Raw genomic sequence first — 27,140 nt, 5'->3', positions numbered from 1 at the left:
GAGGCACGGAATGAAAGATGTTGTGAAGGTCAGAGTGTTTATTTTGTGAGTCAAGGCCGTGATGAGATGACGTTGGACAGATGTAGTATTCTCCGGATGCAAGCAGTGATGGCAGGTCAAGCGCGGGTCTGTGAGTCGACGCCGGGCGCTGGTGACCGGACTCGTTGACTGTCAGGCACTGGCGATCTTGGCAATCAGTACTCCAGTGCTGACGAGAATGCCGAAGGTGCGGTGGACCTTTTAGGCGGTTGAGCGGGAGTTGAGCTGACCAGTGAGGATGCTGCGTGTCCTCGTGGTGGTCATGGTGAGTGGATGAAGCGCTGGTCAGAGACGCTGGAACCAGGGCGCTGTAATCCATGTAGCGTTGGCCAGGAACGGCGATCTGGGCCAAAGCGCTATGATGATGTCCCGATGGAGTCCATGAGCAGAGCCGGGAAGAATGTCCTTCGCGCAAGTGAGGTGCGCGGATTATCACTTGTTGAGCACCTTGTTAACTGATGGCAGATTGATGACTGACTGACTTCTTCATACTGTCGCTTTGAAAAGGTGAAGAAGCTTCTGGAACAATTTGGTTGCTATGTAGAATTTTCCAAACAAATAAATAAAAGAACATCCAAGAAGCTTGTTTGGAAAAATCGAGACTTCTAGAATTGCGTTCGAATGAAGTAGTGGCGTACCACTACAAATTAATAAAAAATAGAAAATTATAGTGTCGTTTACATGATCATTAAATTCATAAGATTCTAGGTACGCTTATCATCGGTTGGCAAGCCCCGTCATTCGCGATAGGTACCATCGCGTCGTTTCTAGAACCATAGAGAAATTTCTCGTCTCTTATTGCTCTTTTATATTTTTGTTATTGTTATCTAGAACTGTCAGACGATGGTCAGACGGTAAATCAGGTCTCCTTTTTATTTATTTAAATAATAATGAGAAGTAAACAATGACGTTAATAATGTTACAATTATTGGAAGTAAGTATTTAATTTTCCGGTAATGAAAATAATGCATTTTAGTTGCGATTTTGTCAAAAAAGGGATTATTTCACGTGTTTTCTTCAGTCCATGTTTTGACATAATAATATCAAAAAAATCATAATTTTTGTAAATGTACGGAAAATAGAGACTCGATTTGCGCACATTGAATTTTAAAAACACTTTAAATCAGTTACACAATGATGAGAAGTAAGATTTTCTGTTTTCAGAAGGGGAAATTAAAACATTTTATTAACTATTCCGTTCAAAAAAGCATACTATGACGTCTTTTCTATATCCGTGTTTTCATTTAACGAGATTATTTAAAACGTCATTGAATAAAAAAGTTTTTCTTAGCTATAATTTTAACGAACTAACTAGCGGATACCTAGATACTTCTCATTAATATCTAACTTAGTAGGTACAGCAAAGAGTTTTCCCTATTTTCTGTATATTTAGTATCATTTCCACAATCTGTGCTCAAAAGTGTGGCAGTTACCATCTTAAAACCTATGCTGTATTATGCACCAATTGACAAGTCCTCATTCCTACTTTCCCACCATCCTCTTCCACATCTCCTTCTTCTCGTTAACCCCAATGAAACACTGCTTTTGCAGTGTCGACCTTATACATTCATTTTGCCTTCAGATATTACCTCTACTGGGTTAGAAGACAAAAATTAAAATGTCACTTTATCAAATATGGTATTGCCTAAGGGTAGGCTTTAACAAAAAAATCTTTTTATTTATTAAAGTTTTTTGCTGTCCATCAGCCGCCCAACATACCCCAAATGTATAAACAGTTATTAAAAGAGAGAATACCAAGCATTCTGTTAGCATTTTTACAATAAATCTCTTTCTTACCCGACAGATGCAAACACGATTGCACCACAGTTTGAAGGGATATGAAGGGAGGCCATGCAAAATGGCAATTCCGTCCTACATGCTGACTACCTGTTACCGCTACGCAGTTTTCAGCAACCTATTTTTGTCGAAGAAAGATTGCTGGTGACTGAGGTACGAAATCTATAAAAAATTATTTATGTTTTCAATTAAAAAGTATTAAAACATAAATTCTGGTAATGAATATCCAGTATAATACTCAATCGATTGAACATATAAAAACAAAAATAAGATGTCAATTTTTCAAGTTTTCCGGAGTGCGGAAAACTCTTAGTATCTCCATGGTGAAAGACCAGCATTCAAAATAAAAATGTTGCGTTGCTTGAAATATAGCATTCTTCTGCAATACATACACAACCAACTTTCAGACACACTCACTGTCCAATAGTCCTGTCCACTGTCCAATCTTCTAACGCATCCCAAGGTGTCCCAAAATGTATGTATTTTGGAGAGCTGAAAGCCAATAATGGAACGGAAATTGCATATTTATTTTCAAAATATTTCAGTTCAGTTTTCAGTAAACCCTCCGATCCACTTACCCTTGATCCAACTGACGTCGGGAACCATACATCCAATATAAGCAATATTGAGGTGACACAAGAAATTGTCTTAAAATACCTTAAGGAAATTGATACTCGCAAAGGTGCCGGTCCTGACGAAATACCTTCAATCTTTATCAAACAATGTGCACACAATCTAGCCTTACCCCTTTCTTTAATTTTCAATCGTTCCCTAACCGATTGCACTGTCCCTGTTATATGGAAATCTGCTTATGTGTCTCCTATTTTCAAAAATGGCAAAAAAGCAGACGTTAAAAACTACAGGCCAATCTCCAAACTTTGTATATTTAACAAAATTTTTGAAAAAATAGTCTATGACCAACTATATTCTGCTCTTAAGCCCAGCCTGAATACGACCCAACACGGTTTCATTAGTGGTAAATCTACAACCACAAATCTTTTAACCTTCACAGAGTACCTGCAGGATAATTTGGATAACAGAATACAAGTGGACACTGTCTATACCGACTATAGTAAGGCGTTTGACAAGGTCGATCACTCAACCTTGTTGAACAAGCTTTTAAAGATTGGTATTCACGGCAATCTTTATCGTTGGCTCTCTTCTTATATCTCCAACCGTAGTCAAATAGTAGTGGTTGCTGGATTTAAATCCGACTCTGTTGCTGTAACATCGGGAGTTCCTCAAGGCAGCCTGTTAGGACCGTTACTATTTAATATCTATATCAATGATATTGGTCACTGCTTTTTACACTCGCAGACCATCCTATATGCAGATGACATGAAAATCTTCTCACCTATAAAATCAATCGAAGACTGTCACAAGCTGCAAAAGGATTTACAACGTTTAAACGCGTATGTTAATGTAAGTTTTTAGATTCTCACGGCCAAAAGCATTTTTGTTGTTTGTTTTTGGGGTGTTATGCCGTGTTGCGCTAACTCCTTCTTTAGCCGACGTTTCGGACAGCGTTGCAGTGTCCATCATCAGGGCAGATCCGGTAGATCCGAAGATGTGTAAAAACACATCTTCGGATCTACCGGATCTGCCCTGATGATGGACACTGCAACGCTGTCCGAAACGTCGGCTAAAGAAGGAGTTAGCGCAACACGGCATAACACCCCAAAAACAAACAGCGTATGTTAATGCCCATTGTCCGGAATTAAATATATCCAAATGCTTCATCGTACGCTTTACTAGAAACAAAAACATATTTATACACGAATACTCAATTAATCATCAACCTTTATCTACCAAATCAGAAATTAAGGACCTTGGGGTTATACTTGATAGTAAACTGAATTTCAATAAACATATTGACCACGTAGTCACTAACGCATCTTCTATGCTGGGTTTCATAATCCGTTCCTGTAAACAATTCAAAGACATTGCTACTTTCAAAACACTGTATTTCTCATACGTTCGTAGTATCCTTGAATACGCATCACAAGTGTGGAACCCAGGCTATGCAATACATAAAAATAGAATTGAAAGTGTTCAAAATAGATTTTTAAGGTACCTTAATTTCCGCTCTTTTCGATCTCATATCAGTAATGAAGACTCTGCAAAGTTCTTCAATATACAGACGTCAACTTTCCGAAGAAATATAGCAGATTCGGTAATGTTATTCAAAATTACACACAATTTAATCGATAGTCCTGATCTTCTTCAACGCCTATTATTCCATGTTCCCAATCGCAACAGCAGACAGTCGCTTACTTTTAATCTCCCTCATTGTAAGACGAATTCCAAACAAAACTCATTTATCTACAGATTCACACACTCTTTTAACTTAAATTATAACCATATTGACATATTTAACTCGACTTTACGCGACATAAAACAAAAACTCAACAAAACTCAAACTAGAAGTTCAATTCCTATATATTCCCGTCATTTGCCTCTTAATCCTTATCCTATATTTCCCCCTCCTCCCCCCCACCCTCCTTTATTTTAATATTTTTAATATTTTCTAACTAAACAAGAAATTAATTTAAGAGAACATCTCTATGCCATTGTAAACCATTGTAACACCATTAACTATTCATCAGTGGAAAGTTCATAATTGGCATAATTAATAATATTATTATTGTATCATTATATAATTAAAGATTTGCTGTCAACTTTTCCAAATAAATAAATAAATAAATAAATAGGATGCATGATCTGAGAAACAAGTATGGGGGTACTATTGATATATTTATTGACTCATTTTATAGAATTAAGCCTAATCTATACCGGCACTTTGTCGATTCCTACAAATTAGAGTAGCGTTTTTAATGTAGTTTTAGTTATTTGTCTTATATGTAGTATTGCTCTAGTCTCTTTAATATTTTATGTTACTGTTACATGTTTTACTAATATCTCTAAATAGTATAAAATAATGTTGCAATCCGTGTCTGTCTGTTTGTGCGCTCAGTTCTTCTAAACGTTAACAATCAGTTTCCTCACACATCCGTTGGGAAAGGGTAGGTCCCCTCCAATGTGCCACAATCCAAGAATACTATTGTCAATGCCAAGGTTTTCTGGATGGAGTACATAAACGAATCTTTCAAAATAATCCTTTCTTTCTATATTTCTCTTTTGTTTTGCTTATATCTTTCACAATTAAGGGACACTAGCTGTACCCTTCCTCGCTTTGCTGTGGCTTTTTCCAGAACTCTCAAGAGCATTCTCGAACTTTCCGGAACCTTCTAGACTCACCAACACACTCCACCACTCAGTTTGGAACTTTATAGAACCTTCTTGAGCTTTCTCCTTCCTGAACCTTCTAGAGCATTCGAGAACCTTCATGAACTTTCTGGAACCTTTCACCAACGCAGTTGGCAGGCCCATTCTGAAATAATCTGAAGCATTCGCGGTCTTCCCATAACAGAGCACATTGTCACCCATGCTCAGCCACCCCTACTAAACTCTCTTACTTTCAATGTGAAACCATTGGCTATCTACCACCATAACCACCGGTGGATGGCAGTGGCTGGTTGTGAAGAATATTATGCGGGTAGGGAAACACGGGTTTCTTTTTATAATATATACTAGCTAACATGTACCCGGCGCTGCTTGACTTTTCTCTACTTTCAATAAATATAATATCCATTTATTATAAACCTTCCGGAATAAATTCTCTAAATGATAGTGAAAACCCTTTCAAACTCCGTTGTATAGTTCAGAAGAACTAAGTGCACAAACAGACAGACGCGGATAGAGACTTTGGTTTATATTATTTAGCGATACCAATGTATTGTCATGATTACGAATTTACTAAAAGTTTGTCAGAAAATGGCCTGTAATCCCGTTTTTAGTCATTATGATCTGGGATGTTCCCGAACTTTCCAGACTATTCCTGAACATTCCAGACTATTCCCGAATATTCCACAACATTCCAGTATATTCCGGGATGTTCCGGAATGTTGTGGAATGCTCTCGAACATTCTGGACTGTTCTAGAAATTTCTAGAGGGTGAAACTTCCAGCCCTTATATCTTCAAAAGCACACCCTTCAGGTGAAAACGGGATCCTTATTCATGGATGGGGGATAGAGGGCTACCACACCATATAATACCTTGATCGTACCGGGACTTGTTTTCTGAGTTTTAGCAGCACGCACATTGTACACTTACTTTTATAACATTAGATTTATTTATTTATTATATATATAAGATTACATTTGATTATTACATATCACTATCACCTCATAGTTTTGTAATAGTTATCCTAAAATAAATTATTGTTTTAAAAAACTGTAATTTTGCGTTTCCACTTTCAGGGCTACATTTACAAGCGGAATTCTACCAGCATGTATGTCTCCAGACAGGCACCCTTCTTCCCAATAGTTGCCTCATCCACACTGAATGGGTCATGTCCCCAGTTGACAGCAAGGTAAGAACAGTTTTCTCTGCCTCGATAGTGAACAATGACCAACGAAGTGATGCCATCAATGTCGACTAGAGCTGCTCCCTTCGCTGATAGTAAATGTTTTTTTAAATTAAAGACCATCATGTAATTTCCCCCAGGGATAGGCAAAGAGGATGGACCACTACACAACTATATCCAGACACACACACTCCTTGCGTTATTACTCTTCTGTTCCAATTATGTTCTCTCGTATAAATGTTTTCAAAAGTCTAATATTTGCATTATGATAAGCCTCATACATATTTTTTGATCATCATTGGGTGCCTTCAGAGTGTCTCGATAATCTTGGGATACAAGCGGGATAGCTCTAGAGGAGTGTGAATGTGGAAAAGGTGACCGGGCAGTAGACAGATTGGATGGAGGACAATCCAAATCCTTGAGAGTGGAGGAGGAGGAAGAGTGGTAGTGGGGAGTGGAAGGAGATGGGGAAGAGGAAGGTGGGGAGTAGCTGGCTATTAGGATCTCGTTACCAAGCACGGCCAATGCCATTTCAAGCAATGATTCAACTCAGAACAGAAAACTTCTAGTGAGGTACAGACTGTACTATAAATAGGGGAGAGTATGGTATATCGTACCGGTCTGTAAATCGTACCACCTCGATATTTTCGCTACTGGTCACTATTTTTTAATCCTGGAAATACGCTGCCAACTGTTTTATTTAGTGTTGGATCATGCGTGATGCGTAAGGTGATTTCGTGTTCAAAGGTAGGTGTGCTAGTTTTTTTCTCAAATTAAGTTCACTTAGCATGTTTGTATTCTGCAATTTACTATTGCAAAATCATATTTGTCACCGTCGTTTACATGTTTTGTTGTCATTTTTTCATAAAAACTCAGAGTTTGTTAAATCGCACCGCAAGTTGTTTGGTAAATCGTACCGGTACGATTTACCAAATAATAATTTGTTTTTTAAGTAAATTATTTTCTAGTTTTAAATTAAAGAGTTCAGTACAACAAACACCAGAGATCTCGTCAGAGCCTTTGTTGCGACCACCACCACCAGTGACCTCGTCGGAGTCTTCCTTTTCGTCACCAGATGCAGTTCAGAAAGTTGAATTGGGGCAAACGAATTCAAACGCGTCGACATCTTTACTATCAATTCTTGAGATTTCTCCAATACCAAAGAACCAAGGAAAAAAGAACATGCGCACGGTACAAAAGGCTGCTGAAATAACAGCAAGTCCGTATAAAAAAGGACTAGAAGTTGCTGCTGGTAGACGCTCAGCTGTCAAAATGCCCAAACTAAAAATTGAAAAAAGAAAAATAAGATTATTAAAACTGATAAAAAGTCCATTAAGGGTAAGAAGTGTGCTCGACGAAAGAAGGCCAAAAATTGCAGTAGTAGTGATAGTGAAGATGCTGACAGTATTGTCATTTTGAATGTTTCGGATACGGATATTGATGATGACGATGAATAAAACATATGCCACCTATGCTTTGGCAATTATTTTGAAAAGGCGGACCCAAAGGAGACTGGATCAAGTGCGTTCGTTGCCATAAGTGGGTGCATGAAGCTTGCACCAGTAACCCAGACATTTGCGACACATCCATGCCTTAAAAATGTCCATGTTTTCTTCGATATAAATTGGAATAATGGTCTATGTACGATTTACCATACCGGTGGTACGATTAACCATACCGGTTCGTTAAATCGTACCGAAAATCATTTTTTATAAAACGTTTAATTTGAAAACATTCCAGATGCCTGTAAAATATGATTTAAATAAATATCGTACCCAATAGAATAAGTATTTATTTGAACCTAACTCCACTTCTCTAACCCATTTCAATCATACAGTATTGAGAGTTAAGTGCGAAGTGGTACGATATACCATACTGTCCCCTACTAACACTTTTTAACATATAATCTGGGAACATTTTATTTTTTAACTTGTATATAAATACTATGGTATTATAGACCAAACTTTGCCACACACTTAATATTGAGTTGGCATTGCATTGTTTTTATCCTAGTATATCTGCCACAGCACAATATAGGCATTGTACCTCTGTTTGAATTATTTCCATTATTTTAACTTGCATTTTATTGCTCAAAAAATGACACTTGTGCAGCAGTTCAGGTGGGATGTTACAGTGGTATTGTAGACCAATTTCCTTCTTTTAAGGTCTAATTTACGCCTTATGCTACTTAAGCAGTTAACTTTTTTGCCATTTTTTAGTTATTATTTCAAAGTTAGTGTTAAATTTTAATTTGTTATCGATAATGATTCCCAAGTATTTAATTTCTTCTATTTCTTCAATATTTTGTTTGCAAGCAGTTTTCCATTTAAGTCACATTCATCTTCACAATTGTTAGTTTTTGTATACTAAGTTTTTTTCTTATTGTTTAAAGTTGAAAAAGCATTTTTCATTTGCATATTAGTTTCTTGCAGTTCTGGGGGGTTTTTAGAACGACGACGCTGAACAGGAATGCTTATGTCAGTATTTTCTATCACAGTGCTTGGATCGGGATTTTTGACATAATCAATTTCTAGCAGCGAATCTTCATTTTGTGATTATGCCTAAAAATAATTATTTCAGTCAGGAAGACAGTACCTTATACATGTGTTTTTTTTCAGCTTCCCACAACAACAGAAGAATGGCTCTTACAAGCTGAAAGTTTCAAGTTCCCTCACTGCCTTAGAGCGATAGACGGCAAGCATGTGACGATTCTGCCATCACCTCACAGCGGAACTGAATATCATAACTTTCAGCATTGTCCTTCTAAGACTAGTAGATCATAATTACTGTTTCATGTTTGCTGAAGTAGGAGCTCAGAAAATGTCTGAAAACAGCATTAATTTACTACCTCCTGCCTTGATGCCAGGATGTGACATTGATTTGCCGTATGTATTTCTGGGTGACGGAGCATTTAGTTTATGTGGACATCATTTCGGAGATCATTCGGAGATTCAAAAGAAGTAAACAATTACCGCCCAATATCCTTATTATCCAACATTGCAAAAATACACGAAAAAGTAATAAAAAACAAATTACTGATTATACAGATAACCAAAAATGTATTAACCCTAGTCAATACGGTTTCAGAGATAAACTTAGCACACAAGACGCAATTGCAGAATTAACTAAGCTTATTTACAAAACATTAGATAGAGGCAAAAAGTGCTTAAGTATATTGACCTCCGTAAAGCTTTTGATAGTGTCTCACATTCAAAATTAATTAATAAACTAAATAATATAGGAATTACTGGCAAAGCTAAAACATGGTTAAAAAGTTATCTCTATCAAAGAACTCAACAGGTTAAAGTAAACAACGAATTAAGTGAAATAGAAAATATAGATTTTGGAATTCCACAAGGAACTGTTTTGGGTCCTTTACTATTTATACTATATGTAAATGAACTTTTTGAACTCCCAATCATTGGAAACATTATATCTTACGCAGATGATACAGTGATAACTATTGAAGGAAATTCTTGGAATGAGGTCGAAGTATCAGCTAATAATGCCATAAATATCGTTAAACTATAGTTTGACGAAAACTTATTGACACTAAATGTCGAAAAAACCCATTTTATACCTTATAGCCTAACAGGGAATATCTCAAATGTAAATCTAAACATAAAAATTCACGAAAGAAATTGCCTCCTAAGAATCGCACCCTGTAACTTAAACTGTATAAACATTAGTAGTAAAGAAGAAATAAAATATCTTGGAATAATTATTGATAATAACATCAAATGGAAAAGTCTAATAAATTCCACAGTAGACAGAATGAGAAAACTGATCTATATATTTTTTAGACTAAGAAATATTGTATCATTAAAAATACTAAAAGATATTTATTATGCACTTGCGCACTCTGTACTACAATATGGAATCGTGGCTTGGGGGGTGCATATAAATCATCCCTACTCCCATTGGAAACTATTCAAAAAATATTAATAAAAATCATCTTAAAAAAGCCATATTACTACCCAACTATAAATGTTTATCAAGATTTCCCGGTTCCCCCACTTACAAAAATTTATGACAAAATTGCACTTCTACAAATACATAAAGATTTCTTTAGTAAAAATAATTTACCACAATTGAATATTAGCAAAGGAATAATATCTGTTGGAGGACTAACCGTGCCACTAGCACGAACCACAACAGCACAGCATCACTATATATTCAAGGGTGTAAAATTATTTAATAAATTACCCCTTGATATACGATCTGAAGAAAACTACGAAAAATATAAAAAAAAATTAAATTAAAATACTCTTGTACCACCTCATAACTTTACTTCATCTATTAACTAACCAATATTTTTATTACTTTTATTGTTATTTTTTGTTAAATTACAAATATTTTTAGTTTAATTTAAACAAATGTAAAAATATTTTGTTGTCCCCTCCTAAACACAAGCAGCTGCTTTATTAGGAGAGTGATTGAAATATTGGTGTTTATATTGGCATAAAATTGTAACCTTGTTTATATGTTTCAATAAAAAAAAAAAAAAAAATCATATGAAACCGTTTCCAGGATATCACGCGTTAGGTTCCCCAGATAGAGTTTTTGGTTAACATGATACTGGAAACGATAAAATCCTAAAAATTATTCCACATTACGTTACATTATCATTTTGTTCACTTATCTCAAGAGAGACAGTTTTTTTTAAAGTTTGTGTATTCAATTCAGGAGAGAAGCAATACACATTGAGTTATAGTGTAGAAAAGCCGAAAAGGAGTTAATGATTCAAATAAATAAATAATATGTTTGTATATTAAACCATAATCCTGTTTTACTTAACCCATATTCAGTGTTCAAATCACTTCTGCATTTCTATACATCCTTTAGAAAATTTTCCATGATATTGTCAAACAGCCACGATAGATGATAGATATCATCATACCCCGCACCAGATCTTTCTATTTTACTTGATTTCGCTTATGGGTATGCCATATCATCAGCAATCGATTCTAAGCATCATTTGATCTGTCACCTCGACAGCTGACATCCGCATGGTCATGGTGCTCCGTAAATTGATCTTACCAAATCTCCTGCCTTAGACGAGAGAGTTTGCGAGGGGAAGAAGATGGATGAGAGGAAGGTGAGGAAGTACCTTACTATTCAGATCATTTCTAGGAAAGTTTCAATTCTGAATGGTGGTCTAAACACCAGGGCGATACTGAGAGTATCTTCCACTCTGGGATGTGCCGCAATTGTACAAATTAATTAAATCAAATGAAATTAATTTAGGCACGCCAGTATTTGAACCAGCGATCTTCGGCTTGCTAGTCGAGAACTTTACCCTCGACCACAGACGGTCGTCCCTGATTTAATTACCCATAAAAATGACTAGGTTGGTACTGTATTTTAATAAACAATACTTTCGAAGGTGTGCCATAAGTGTGTAATAAGGCTGAATGAAACCCAAAACGAAAGTATGCATAAGTAGGTACCTACATAATATTAACCAACAGATTAAAAAAACATTCAGTGATGAATGACGCAATGGCAATGACCGAAACAATCAGATAGTTCTTTGAAATATTACACAAGAATAATAATTTTTTTGAACCAATAACCGGCTCAAGTATTTGTAAATCTGGCTTCCAATAAACTGGGCGTCTTGTATATGGCTAGTAGACTATTCTATAACAGTGAGCTGATACTAAATCTTTATAAATCCTTCACTAGTTACTAATCCTTTCCAAGTACCAACAGTTGAATTTGGGAGCCACTTTTGGCCCAAAATACCAGATATACCTACTTGATTTTATCTAGACATTTGTGAGCGGTTCGTGTTGCACAGATTGCAACAGAACGATTGCCATTTCTAATGTACAACATAGGCATACTGAGTTTGTTCTACAGGTATTTCAATAGAGCCTGCAAAAATGACCTGTTTGCACTGATCTTCTGTGCAACGGTGTACATAAGCGAAATTCGATGGATACGAGCGGAACACCCGCTCACAGTTCACGCCAACATCAATTATGTATTGTAACCCCGCCACTAAGGCCATCCCTTACCATCACACTGCCATCATAATCCGTCCAATGCCAGTAGTGCCTCTTCGGAATGGCCCATCATAGTGGCCGAAGACGGTCCAACGATGAGGCACTGTGAAGTGAGACCTTAAAATATTGTTGTCGATATTCAAATTATTTGGATTCCTAACCCTGATTTCACTTTTATTGATATGTCTATTAACAAAATATCAGCAACCGCTGCAAAGTTTTGAAATACATTTAAGCCTTTGCTGACTGCTCTGCAACGAGGGTCGCCTGAGTTAAAGAAATTGGTCTTTTTTATGTAAGTATTTAGCGATGTGTTATTCTGTAATTTTTTTAACAAACTGATTTGCTTGGATCAACCCGTAAAAAACATTGTTGACTTGTTTTGTAATTTTAATTTGTAAAAAATAACTGTTTTGTATCGCCTTCCACCTGACAGATAAACGCTTTCTGCATTTGTTGCAATTTTAACTTTTACCTGACATACGAAGGGTTCAAGATTCAAGTAAAAAGTACAATGTATTCAGCTGTTAAATTGATCAAATTACCTGGGTACCTAGTGTTTTAATCACTCAAGAGTTCGCAAAAGCTTAATTAGTGCCTACGAAGATATTTCAATACACTACAGGAACAGATATTACCTGTAAGTGTGGTTATTACCGATTTGAAGGAAAACTGATGTCGCCAAATGAGACCTCTCAACTCCTGGGCACTGGACAAGCCAATAAAATTGATGATGTGTTCAAGAATCTAAGCATTTGAAGATGTTTGTGCAATTTCACTAGAAGTAAAGAAAAACCGAATTGTATTTGGGTCTACAACATACTTCTATATTTTAGCTTTTTTAACATTCCAACAAGGGACTAAATCTTCACTTGCTTGGATGCTTATCAATTGTGAAAAGGCCCGCTTTAACTATTACCAACTTCTTGTACACCACTCCCTCGCATAGCCTCGCCGAGAGTGTTGAGCAGGCATTACCATTGGTCGAGGGCAGGCGACAGGGATTGCATTTGATCGGTTTAAACATGAAATATGATTGTTTAGGGACGGGTTTTTTATTAAATGAAAGAAGTAATAATAAAATGTATGTATGTTTATTTGTACAATATTTACAACTAATGACTAAAATAAATAATGTTAAAAGTAAATGCGTGGCATTGCTTAACCTAATCAGACCATAATATTATGTATGTACAAGTAGACTAATACCCTTATTTTTAGACTAGATACGTCAGAATCTCTGAGCGAGATGTTCACAAAACATAACAGTTTCACGGTTCACAATTTTCATGCTCCTTTGCACACCATTATTTATTGAAGGAATGTAATAATAATAATAATAATAATTGGATAATTTGTAGAGCGCCGTTTTTGTGAAAAATCACCTCAAGGGCGCTGTACAATTTATTTCCTAGGATCTACATTTGTTATTTAGAAATGATACCAAAACATACTTACCTGGCAAGTCACTTCCAACAAACACACTTATATTAAAAAGTTTATGCTTATAAAAGATAGAACTGCACGCAGAGGACACTATATCAAAAAACACTGGTCGTCGCATGATCTTAAGTCTGCTATAGTTTTTATTTTAATTTAAATGTATTTTAACTGTCTTAAAAGCCTACAAATTGTTAGTTTGTTATCATTTTTATTTATTTATTTATTTATGAAATTATGGATACGACTGTCTGAAAAGGTGCGTTTTAAGTTTAGACCTAAATTCTGTCGAGTCTGCGATCATTCTCAAATCATGTGGCAGTCCATTCCAGGCTTTAGGTCCTGACACGGCAAAAGCACGCTCACCGAACTTAGTATCTGGTGTGCGCTTTGGTTCCTTCAACCTTCCGATAGCTGATGACGTTGCTGACCTAAGGGTTGACTGTCGGGAGTTGGAATCTTCTGGAATACACAATTCTGATAAATAAGCCGGAGCCATTCCGTTTAAGTGACTTAAATACCATCCAGCATACCTTGAACTGGATTCTTTCAGGACATTTGAGCCAGTGCAGATTTTTGAGATGCTCTGAAATGTGGGAGTATTTAGATACTCCGGTGATAAGCCTTGCCGCGGCGTTGAAAACGGATTGTAATTTGTTGATTTGACATTTAGGGAGACTTGCATATATTCCGTTGCAATAATCTAGACGTGAAACAACATAGGAATTGACTAGCAATTTAGTCGCCTCTGTTGGCAGGTTTCTCCGCACTGCTTTAATTTGCCTTAATTGAAAGAACCCCGTGCTTACAGTTCTGTTCACCTGAGTTTTAAGGGAAAAATTAGCATCCAGATTGACACCCAGTAATTTGATGCACGTTTTTGGAGTGATGTCACTTCCGGAAATGGTTATTGGGGAGTTTTCAATGTTATGCTGACGTCTGCTTGTAGCAGTCCACAGAAACTCAGTCTTTGTGGGATTCAGTTTCAATCTATTTGAGGTCATCCAGCGAGTAATTGCTTCTATACACTCAGTTATACGAATTTTTAGACTGTTTATTTCTTCTGGTAAGCAGTAAAAGTAAACTTGCTGGTCATCAGCGTAGCAGTGAGATAGAAGGCCGAATGATTCTATTATTTTAGCGACATCATTTGTGAAGAGGATGAAGAGTAGTGGACCCAGAACGGACCCTTGGGGTACTCCAGATGAAAGGGTTGCATAATTTGATTGGTTTTTTCCTACTTTTACGGCTTGTAAACGGTTGGCCAGGTACGATGTCAGCCAGGTCTTAACATCGCAGTTTAAACCAAATGATTCATCTAATCGTTTAATAAGAAAGTCATGGTCAATCGTGTCAAATGCAGCACTCATGTCCAAGACTGAAAGAAGTGCCAGTTTACCCGACTCAATGGCAGTAGTTATGTCCGACAAAACACGTAGTAACCCGGTTTCTGTGGAGTGGAACCGTCGGTATGCAGATTGGTTGGTATTTAGTTAATAATTCATTTGAATTTAAGTGACATATCACCTGTGAGGCAGCGATTTTTTCTAATATTTTTGATATAAAAGGCAGATTTGAAACAGGTCGGTAATTTGAAAGATCTTCAGCGTCCAGTTGTGGTTTTTTTAATAATGGAGTTACGATAGCTGATTTAAGGGATTTTGGAAAGTCACCCGTGCTAAGTGACTTATTGAAAAGATGAACTAAAAAGGGAGCAATTTCATTGCAACACTTTTTCAGTAGCCACGTTGGAATAGGGTCGAGCGAACACTGCTTGTTCGGTGAAGTAAGAATTAATTTCCTTACTTCTTCTAGGGATGTAGGTTTGAAGGCAGAAAGGTTTTCTCTATTGCATTTAGTAAAATACGGTGGTGGAGCGTAGGTTGTTAGGGCTCGTATTGACTCAATTTTGTCAAGGAAAAACTTGGAGAAGATTTCCGGAGCTATGTCGATTGTATTTGGTGCATGGACATCAGCAATGACTGTCTTAACCGAGTTCCAAAGACTACGTGGATTTTGACGCTCTGAAGTGATCCTATTTGTCCAATATTCAGACCTTTTTGAACGGATTAAGATCGTGTACTCTTTTTGAGCCTGTATCCAATCGTTCCGTGATGTAACCCCCGAGTGTCTGTAGGACCTCTCCAATTTACGCATCAATCTCTTCTGGCAGTAGAGATTGATGCGTAAATTGGTATGTAATAATGTAGTATGTAATAAGAGTTAGTCCACTTCCTCCACGGTGGGGCGTGTGTGAGAGTGAGTCTGTCCTGCCTGCTGAGCGCAGCTAGAGGGCGGGGCGCCAGCGCCAGCCTGCTGCGAGGCCCGCTGGTGCAGCCTGGTCATGATGGGGGTGCACACCTTGGTCAGCTCCTCTAGCCGGTGTCGGTATTCCTCCTCACTGGCAAGTGTGTTGGCGTCCAGCCAGCGGATAGCATCTTGGCACGCCGCCAGAGCTATCTGCTTGTCCTCGGCCGACAGAGGTTGCTCTTCTGCAGCCTGCTTCACCCCGAACACGTATCCCTCCAGCTTGTTACGCGCTTCCACAGTCTTTCGTTGTGCTTCGTCCTCCGCGCGGAACTTCTCCGCCTCGTCCAGCATGCGGTCGATGTCTCGCTGCGACAGCCGACCCTTGTCGTTCTTGATGGTTATCTTGCTACTCTTGCCGGAACCCATCTCCTTTGCAGACACATTCAGGATGCCGTTAGCATCCAAATCGAAAGAGACCTCGATCTTAGGCACGCCTCTAGGCGCGGGCGGGATACCTGTCAACTCGAAGGTGCCGAGCAAGTTGTTGTCTTTAGTCATGGCGCGCTCGCCTTCAAACACCTGCACCGTGACACCGGGCTGGTTATCGGAGAAGGTGGAAAAGGTCTGCGTCTGCTTACAAGGGATGCGGGCATTGCGCTCCACCAGCTTGGTCATGACTCCTCCGGCCGTCTCGATGCCGAGGGACAGCGGGGCTACGTCCACTAGAAGCACGTCGCGAATCTTGGAGTCCTGCTCGCCGCTGAGGATGGCTGCTTGCACCGCCGCGCCGTACGCCACGGCCTCGTCGGGGTTGATGGATAGATTGAGCTGCTTTCCGTTGAAGTAGTTCTGCAGCAGGCTCTGTATCTTGGGGATGCGGGTGGAGCCACCCACAAGAACCACGTCATGGATGGAGCTCTTGTCCATCTTGGCGTCCTTCAGTGCCTTCTCCACGGGCTCCAAAGTGTCGCGGAAAAGGTCCGCGCACAGCTCCTCGAACCGCGCCCGGGTAACCTTCGTGAGAAAGTCAATACCCTCGTAGAGAGCGTCGATCTCCAGGGTCGCCTCCGTGCTGGAGGACAGCGTCCTCTTAGCTCTCTCTGCCGCAGTGCGTAAACGCCTGAGCGCACGGGCATTGCCGCGCAGATCCTTCTTGTACTTGCGCTGGAACTCTTCAGCTAGATGGTTCACCAGCCGGTTGTCGAAGTCCTCGCCTCCCAGATGAGTGTCCCCGGCCGTCGCCCGAACCTCGAACAGGGAGCCCTCGTCGATGCTCAAGATGGACACGTCGAAAGTTCCACCACCCAGGTCGAAGATGAGCACGTTCCGCTCTCCCGCCAGGTTCTTATCCAGCCCGTATGCCAGCGCTGCCGCTGTGGGCTCGTTAATGATGCGCAGCACGTTGATTCCAGCGATAATGGCGGCATCCTTGGTGGCCTGGCGCTGAGAGTCGTTAAAGTAGGCGGGCACGGTGACCACCGCGTCCTTGACGCTGCATCCTAGGTACGCCTCGGCAGTCTCCTTCATCTTGGCCAGCACCATGGAGCTGATCTCCTCGGGAGAGAACTGGCGCTCCTCGCCTTTGTGCTGCACGCGCACGGCCGCTTTGTCGCCGGCAGGTACCACGCGGAAGGGCCAATGTTTCATGTCGCCCTGCAGCTTGGGGTCGGCGAACTTGCGGCCGATCAGTCGCTTGGCGTCGAACACTGTGTTGCTGGGGTTCATAGCCACCTGGTTCTTGGCAGCGTCTCCCACCAGCCGCTCGCTGTCCGTGAAGGCCACGTACGAGGGCGTCGTCCTGTTGCCTTGATCGTTGGCGATTATCTCCACCTTCCCTTGCTGCCAGACACCCACGCAGGAGTACGTCGTCCCCAGATCGATTCCGATTGCCACCATTTTTGCTGTTTCTTCTTTTTGTTGTGATAGGTACTTTCTGAATAACTTGTCTCCCACCTCTTCTGGAAAACTACTGTGAAATTTTCACTGATTCACTATTCGCTTCAAAATTTAGTCGTATATTTTTCTCCTCCTTTTTTACTTTTCGATGTTTTTTTAAATTTTATATTCTGCTTTTAACTGTCTCTCGTAAGTCTTCCTTGAAGAACTTTTATTAACTCTGCGCTCCTTAATATTGTGTTGTTGGTTGTATAGCAGGTCGCTGAATGCGAGTCAGGAGAATCACTTTTCTCTTGATATTTGCTCTGTCTGTATTTCAAATGAAACTGTTGTTCCCGCCGAGAGCGGCTGCTTATATAGCTTGGTCGGTATTGGCCGCCTTCCAGAGCGTTCCGCCAATCAATAGCTGCGAGAATATTCCAGTCATTTCTAATCATTAGGGCTCGTCAACATTTTTCCCCAACAAAGAAATGCAATGCCAAATTTTTTTCCAAAGGAAACCAAATATTTATCCAAGACACCAAAAAAACAATTCATTTCAAAATTTGAAGCAATATCTTTATTTTTAATTCTGAATAAGTAAACAAATTCTATAATTTTATTTAATTTAACCTAACATGAATTACAAGAGGTTTAGAAAACGAAATCAAGTAGCTTTTATGAATGATTATTTTTTTAATCAACTTTGGAATTACTTGGTTTTATCGCCTCTTCATTAGATCTGCATCAATACAATATCTCTTTCTATCTCGTTTTATTATTCATTTACGTCTAGACTTTATAACAACAAAGTTGACGATAAAAATAGAATACCAAAACGGATAAGATTATTATTATAACGATAAATTATTTATATGTATACAATGTAAGGTGCAGTAAAATAATTTACGTCAATCTATTTTTTTAAGATTTTCTTCATTGCCTTGGCAAGAAGTAATTTATAAAACAATTTCACTATCTGGTCCCCATACCATGAAGCACATTAAATTTAATTTAAGAGAGTTCAACACATTTTTTAAAGGTTTATCAATTTCAAACTTTCCATACCCATTGACCTGGTATGTTAATTTACTGAAATTAATGGATTTTACCTACTTCGTGAGCGATTTGGTACTTTTATTTTAATTAAATGCAATGGATGTACTATTAACCATTAACTAAGCAAATAAAATTACGAGTACAAAATCATAACACGAGATTTCTTATTTTGTGCTATTTTTGATTATTTTGTAGGTATTAATACCTTTTCTCTCTTTTTTGAATTTATTGTATTGATGTGAAGGCAGAGAGAACGGACCTCTAAACAACTCGGTCTTGCACACACTCTTTACCTTATTCACATTCATACATCGTCTCATTTATTTATACTCAATTTTTTCTATTATTTTTATGTTAATTTGAATGCACTATGTAATGTTATTAAATTGTACGTGTTTTATGAAAAAACCCGATGGGAATAAATTAATAAAAAATAGAAAATGATGGTTTCGTTTACACGATCATTAAATTCATAGGATTCTAGGTACGCTTATCATTGGTTGGCAAGCCCCGTCATTCGTGATAGGTACCAGAGACATCGCGTCGTTTCTAGAACCATAGAGAAATTTCTCGTCTCTTACAGCTCCTTTGTGTTCTTTTGTATTTTTGTTATTGTTTTCCAGAACTGTCAGACGGGCATTAAATAATAATGAGAAGTAAACAATGATGTTAATAATTCTACAATTATTGGAAGTAAGTATTTAATTTTCCGGTAATGGAAAATAATGCATTTTAGTAGCGGTTTCGTCAAAAAAAGGATTATTTCACGGCTTTTCTTCAGGCCATGTTTTGACGTAATAATATCAAAAAAATCATAATTTTTGTAAATGTACAGAAAATAAGGACACGATTTGCGCACATTGAATTTAAAAAAAAACACTTTATATAAGTTACATAATAATGAGAAGTAAGTTTTTCTGTTTCGGGAAACGGAAAATAATTACCAAAAGTTTTTCTAAGCTATAATTTTAACGAACTAACTATTGAAATGCGGATATACTTCTCATTAATATCTAACTTGGTAGGTACAGCAAAGAGTTTTCCCTATTTTCTATATATTACTGTCATTTCCACTATCTGTGCCCAAAAGTGTGGCCGTTACCATCTTATAACCTGTGCCGTATTATGCACCAATTGACAAGTCCTCATTCCTACTTTCCCACCATCCTCGGTAAATTTTGGATAGGGCCTGACACGCTTATTACGAATAATTTTTAGAAAAAAACTTTATATTCGCCTTAATTACTATAAAAGAACACTTTTTGCATTTCGGGCGGCGGAAAATTATGCATTTTGATTTTCAATTGCATAAAACCAAAATTCACTTCGCGAATCGATGTGGCGACAACGCGACGCCATTAGGAACGCACTGTTATGTTGGTATCACTGATGCATTAACAAGAGCTAAATACGACCGTTGCTATCTTCGTGGGATGCCGAGGTTTGTGTAATATGGTTTGTGATACAAAGGAAAGTGCCCCTTAATAACGCCTGCTCGCGTCAAGGCAAGAAAAACATCCCAGTTTTCAACTAGTTTACCGGCTACGCTAGGTTTGTGTAACATGGTTTGTGATACAAATCAATGTATCAGGGATACCAACATAACAGTGACGTACCTAATGGCAGCTGATTGCCGCCGCATCGATTCACGAAGTGAATTTTGGTTAACGCAATTGAAAATTTAAATTCATAATTTTCCGCCGCCCGAAATGCAAAAAGTGTTCTTTTATAGTAATTAAGGCGAATATAAAGTTTTTTTCTAAAAAATATTCGTAATAAGCGTGTCAGGCCCTATCCAAAAATTACCCCATCCTCTTCCACATCACCTTCTTCTCACTAACCCTAATGAAAAACTGCATTTGCAGTGTCGACCTTATACATTCATTTTGCCTTCAGATATTACCTCTACTGGGTTAGTTAAAGACAAACATTGACAAACATGAAAATGTCACTTTATCAAATATGGTATTGCCATTATTTAAGTGTAGGCTTTAACAAAAAATCTTTTTACTATTGAAGTTTTTTCCATCCATCAGCCACTCAACATACCCCAATATATGTATAAACAGTTATTAAAAGAGAGAACACCAAGCATGCACCAAGCGTTCTCTTAGCATTTTTGCTAAGAGAACGCTTTTGCGAAGAGAACAATTACTTGAAAATATAAAAACTATTTTTTCTCAACATAGAGATTTACTATAAGTAATGAATATCTAGTATAATACTCAATTGCTTGAAAATATAAAAACTATTTTTTCTCAACATAGAGATTTACTAATAGATAGTGAATAGCGCCCTTGAGGTGTTTTTGCACAAAAACGGCGCTATACAAGTCATCCAAGTATTATTATTATTATTTAGTATAATACTCAATTGCTTGAAAATATAAAAACTATTTTTTCTCAACATAGAGATTTACTAATAGATAATGAATATCTAGTATAATACTCAATCGCTTGAACATATACAAACAAAACCAAACAAAAATAAGATTTTGCAAGTTTTACGGAGTGAGGAAAACTCTTAATATCTCCATGGTGAAAGACCAGCATTCAAAATAAAAATGTTGCGTTGCTTGAGATATAACATTCTTCTCCAATACATACACAACTAACTATCAGACACACTCACTGTCCAATAGGATGTATGATCCGAGAAACAAGTATGGCGGTACTATTGATATATTTATTGACTCAATTTATAGAATTAAGCCTAATCTATACCAGCACTTTGTTGATTCCTACAAATTAGAGTAGCGTTTGTAATGTACTTTTAGTTATTTGTCTAAGAAGCATGTTACAGTACGGCGCTGTGATTTGGTCACTACATTATGTAATTCATAGCGGGAAAGTGGAGACCGTTTTAAAAAAATACTTAAGAATAGTAGTTTACAAATCTGGAGTACATCGGAATCTCGGTAACTATGCTGAAAGACTTATTCACTTTAAAGAAGTCTCACTCGCCAAAAGAAGAAACATATCAGATATAATCTCTCTGTTTAAAATCATTAACAATGTGTATGATTCATCTTTAATTAATCAAATTAACCTTAATATAAGACCGAGATCCACAAGAAACCCTGTAACCTTTTGGATAGATTTTGGATACATACTTATACCTGATGATCTCTTCACTTAGAGCCATTTTATAATTTCAATTTCATTACTAATCACCTAGCTCCACAATATATGCATTTGTGCGTGCATGTGTGTGTACATGTTTGCATACAATATGCGTACAGTGTACACATCTATGCATATATGCTTATGTGTGTGTTTGTATTTAAATGTGTATATGTTTGTATGTATGTATGGATCTATGTATGTGTGTACATATATATGTGTATATATGTATGTATATCTGTATTTAGTTGTGTGCATGTATGCGTACATACTTGTATATAATATATTTGTAAGCATGTATTCATCTTTCTTCCTAATAATTGATTTCGATCCTCCTTGTTTTTATATACATTCTTGTAATTTTTATTTATTTTTTTAACTTTATTTATTTTCATTTCTTTACATATATTATACATATTAATAGATAGTAAGTAATAACATAATATATAATACCAAACTGTATACACAAGAAATGAAAACCCACTAAGGCACTGCCTGAGTGTGGGTAATATAAAACGATTACTATATTTCAAGTACCTAAGTATAATATATACACGGTGTCCGGAAACTCGTAGTACAAGCGGGAAACTGGAGAATCTACACCACATGGGGAACCCAAAAAAACATAAAGTTTTTTGATTTGAGCATTTTCAAAAAAAAAAAAAACCAAAAAAAAATATTTTTCGGCTATTTTAGGGTTAAAGTTTTTTCTGGTGTTTAGGGTTGAATAACAGATGTTTTAACCCTGCAGAGCAGAAATATTTTATGATTACACCGGGTTAAATGAAGGGTGATTTCAAAATAATGCTTCAAATCCGAGTTTCTTCATTTGTTTTACTTTCAAATAGTTTTAATTAGTTGGGTACTTTGATCTTCAGTAATAATTTATAAGAATTTGATTAAAAAAAAAAAAAAAAAAAAAAAAAAATCAACTTCAAACTCGATTTACTCGATAACGAAAGCTCAAATAAAAAAAAAATATACTACAAAATCGACTCCAAATGTGATGTAGATTCACCAGTTTCCCGCTTGTACTACGAGTTTCCGGACACCCTGTATAAGTGGAAAAAGTTTTTTTTTTTGTTTTGTTTATACCTAGTTATTATAAAAAGTAAAGAGAAAACATTATGTACAATAGTTTATAAAGTTTCAGCAAGTGAGTTGTAGAAAGGATCAATAAATTTATAGTAAAAGCGTTTCAATATCTGCGTCATTCAGCCATATTTTTACCTCTTTAACATATTCTATCGTTTTATTTATCATTTGAGTTTGTAGTGGTAGAAGGTTAAATGTACGAGGACCAATGAAACTGCTATGTGTCTGCATTAATTTAGTATTTGTTTGGGGGGTATAAAATATATTATTTGTTCTTTTGCTCATTCTGTTTTCATTTATTTTTGTTTTTAAATAAATATTTCATAGTTTGTAATATAAATAATTTACGAATGTTAAATAATTTAGATTCTTTGTATAATAGGTCGGTCGAGAATGTTTTATTTTTTGTTATATATGACATTAATTATGTATTTTTGAATTATTTGTAGGGGCTTAATAAATGTATCAGGTGCACCACTCCATCCTATTATGCCATAAGTGATTGCAGATTGCACCAGGGAGAAATAGATCATTTTCAATTTTTCAGCGTTTAAAATTTCCTTGAGTCTATAAAATATGTAGGTAAGATATCTTAGTTTAGAAGTGGTTTGATTAATATGTGATTTCCAATTAAGATTAATATCTATTGATACTCCTAAATATTTTATTTTTTTGACATTAGCGAGTTCGTTGCACAGGAAGCACATTTCTTGATTGCAAGTTGTATTATGGATTCTAATTTTAAGGTTGTCATTTGGTTTGTTTTTTATGTTTTTATAAAAAGGTAAGTAAAATGTTTTGCTGTAGTTTAAAACAAGTTTGTTGTATTTTAACCATTTTGAAACAAGTGAAATACATACAGTTGCTTTCGAAAAAGTTTCTGTCCAATTATTACCATCCACTATTATTGCCGTGTCATCGGCGTAAGAAAAATTTTACCAGGGATTACAAAATTATATGAATCATTTATATAAATTAAGAATAAAATCGGGCCAAGCACAGTTCCCTGCGGAACTCCGTTTTTTATCTGTGTCTCTGAACTATAATTATTCCCAATTTTTGTTTTTTGTGTTCTGTCTTTAAGATAGTTTGATAGTAGTTTTAGTGTGTCTTTTTTGAAGCCCAGCCGAGTTAATTTTTTTAATGAGTAAATTATGATTAACGGTGTCGAAAGCTTTTCTTAAATCTAGGAATATGGCAAGACATTTATTGTTTTTATCGATAGATGTGTAAATATTTTTTGTCAATTCATATATGGCATCCTCAGTGCTTAGATCTTTATGAAAGCCGTATTGGTTTTTCGATAGAATTTTATATTTTTCTAAGTGTTCAATGACTCTAAATTTGATGCATTTTTCGAATATTTTTGATAGGTTTGAAACAAGTGATATTGGCCTGTAATTGTCTAATTTATGCGTATCCCCAGATTTATGAATAGGTATTATAGTGGAGATTTTAAATTGTTCTGGAAAATGACCATCTTTGAGGCATATATTAAAAATATGTTGTAATGGAGTTAAGACATGTTATTTTTTTTAATGTATCACATGATAGTCCATCATTTCCCTTAGAGTTGGATGGTTTTAGGCTATCAATATATTTTTCAATTTCATTAAATGTAATAGGAGAAAAATATTCTATAGAGTTAATTGAATCGTTATTAGAATCTAATTGAGGAGATGTCTCCATATAATCATCATTAACATTAATGCCGGAGGATTCAAGTACCTCGTCTACTATATTTGTAAAGAAGTTATTAAAACATTCTGCAATGGTCGATTTGTTAGTTATTATTTCATTATTTATTTTAACCTCATTTACAATATTTGAAGACATAATTTTTTTGTTGGCAATTTCATTTATAATATTTCAAGTTTTTTTAGTATTATTTTTAGCATTTTCAATTTGTTCACAATAGTATTTCTTTTTGCAGTTTCGTATCAGTCTATTTAGTAAGTTTCGGTACATTAGATATTTTGTTTTCAGATAAGGCATTGTTCTGAGATTATTATTTTGGCAATCCATTTGATATTTTAACATTTCTCTATACAATTTATCCCTTTGTTTAATTGTAATCCAAGGTTTAATTTTTTTTATATTTTCTGTTCGTGATGACTATTTTACTTTCACTTTTTAGAATATAATCTCTAAGAGTATTATAGAAATTCTCTAATGCTAAATGTGGATTTTCTATTGATATTACATTTTCCCAGTTTTCTGACTGAAGTAAAGAGTTTAGAGTTTTATAATCAATGTCTACTTTTTCTAGAGTTACGGAATTTCGGTTTAAAGGTGTATTTTTGAAATGGTGTCCATAAAAGGTCGGGTAATGATCTGTGATATTAGTTTCGAGAATTGAAGAGATAATATTGGCCGCCTTGTGCGACTTGACAAATTTGTGGTGTAAACATGCAGAGTTACTTAACCTTTAACTATGGACGTCGGGTCTCAGAGGCCCAACCCCTTCTTCAATTTCTCGGAATAAACACCTTCCCCGCGCGTGCCATCCCCGCGCGTCTCAGTAGCTTCAGTTTTAGTTGTGTTTTGACCAAGGAGGGAGAAGGTCGTGTCATCCGGCATTTATTACGTGAGTAATAATCATTTAAAATTTGATCAGGGCCTGGGAGACCCGTTGACTATAATTTCCATACAAATATACTAGGGCCTATGTGACCCGTCTACTATAATTTTCTTACATTTTAGTATTATAATCTTTTTTAATTTATTCTAGATTTAAAAACAAAATGGCGGACAGTAGTGAGCCAACTACATCAGCTGTGAAAGGTGGTACCAAACCAACAAATGAACATTGCAGGCGTAAAGTAATGTTTGTAAATGATCCTTCGCTTGAATTAGAGGTGAAGAAGTTGGTCCTAAAAATCGTAAAAGATGTAGATTTTGCCCATCAAAGCTCTCTAGAAAGACAACCCATGCCTGTATTAACTGCAAGAAGCCAATTTGTCTTCAGTGTTCCAAGCCTCTATGTTCTGAGTGCCAGTAATTTTACATAAGTTTGATCCTTGTGAGAATTTTTATTTTATTTCTTTCAGAAGTTTTTTTTATGACTTTTTGTTACTGTTTCTTTTATTAGCTAGGAAAAATTATTGGTTTTGATTTTTGTAATACCTACTATAATTAAGGAGCCTTAATATGATCTCAAGTCAATTAAGACTGAAAACTGACTAGGTTTGTTAAATTTGGAGATAATTATTAAAATATGAATAAAAGTTGATTATTTTTATAACTCGATCTTTTATTTATAAATACTTTATACATATAAACTCCTTGCTAAAGTCAGATTGGTCCAGGTTTGAAAATTAGAAGAATTTTATGAAGGGGTCTGTGTGACCCGACGTCCATGGGAGTGTAATTTTTTTTTCACGTCCATAGTTAAAGGTTAAGGTTACTCTTGTTGGTGAGCTAATATATGACATATATCCAGAGCTTGATAAACAATTTAGATACTCATTTTGACAATTTACATTTATATTGTTATCATTAATATTTATATTAATGTCACTTGTCAAAATGGAAAAAGTAAAATTGTTTCTGTCAAGATTTCTAACAAAAGATTTTAGTTCTTTTACAAATAAAATATGTATATGGCTAGTACATGATATTTATAGTTGTTTTGAAAAAAGGTTAATTTTATTGCATTGGCTGACTTAAATTCAATAAATTCAGTGGCAACATTTTTCAGAGTATTATGAAAGAAGATAGTAACTCCATCATGACCAGTATGCTTACAGGCAGAGGAAATTGTGGTATATTCTGATAAGTTATATGGAATAACATCTCTCATTTGAGTTTAGGTCGAAACAATTGCGCTTGGAGAAAAATCTAGGTTATTAATAAGGATACAGAGCTCATCGAAGTGTTTCCTTAAACTTCTAATATTCATGTTTAATATCGAGAAATTAACATTTTTAAAAAGTAGATTCAGTTCATATGGGTTTCTACATTTATAATTTTCGTGTATATGGTTTTCTTCAGCCATGTTAAAGGTTGATTGGTGTTTGCTATGT

General features: G+C 36.3%; 2 long non-coding RNA genes and 1 pseudogene across 2 annotated transcripts in view; 2 read left to right on the top strand and 1 right to left on the bottom strand.

Moving 5' to 3' along the window:
* Positions 1-861: 861 nt before the first annotated feature.
* Positions 862-11,065, top strand: LOC149418561 (uncharacterized). The gene is made up of 4 exons (XR_016303005.1): positions 862-973; positions 1,844-1,989; positions 6,157-6,269; positions 8,882-11,065. It is a non-coding gene; the product is annotated as an uncharacterized LOC149418561 (long non-coding RNA).
* Positions 11,066-15,924: 4,859 nt separating this feature from the next.
* Positions 15,925-18,405, bottom strand: LOC149418560 (heat shock 70 kDa protein Ab pseudogene; annotated as a pseudogene).
* Positions 18,406-18,733: 328 nt separating this feature from the next.
* The window catches only part of LOC149418558 (uncharacterized), a 29,445-nt gene continuing 21,038 nt past the window's right edge, over positions 18,734-27,140 (top strand). The window contains exon 1 of the long non-coding RNA XR_016303003.1: positions 18,734-19,591. This is a non-coding gene — a long non-coding RNA (uncharacterized LOC149418558). The remainder of the gene's footprint in view (positions 19,592-27,140) is intronic.

The sequence above is a fragment of the Hesperophylax consimilis genome, chromosome 13 (genome assembly GCF_061612785.1).
Source record: "Hesperophylax consimilis isolate HC1 chromosome 13, BYU_Hcon_1.0, whole genome shotgun sequence".
Taxonomy (NCBI): domain Eukaryota; kingdom Metazoa; phylum Arthropoda; class Insecta; order Trichoptera; family Limnephilidae; genus Hesperophylax; species Hesperophylax consimilis.
This window is presented reverse-complemented; position numbering and strand designations above follow the sequence as displayed.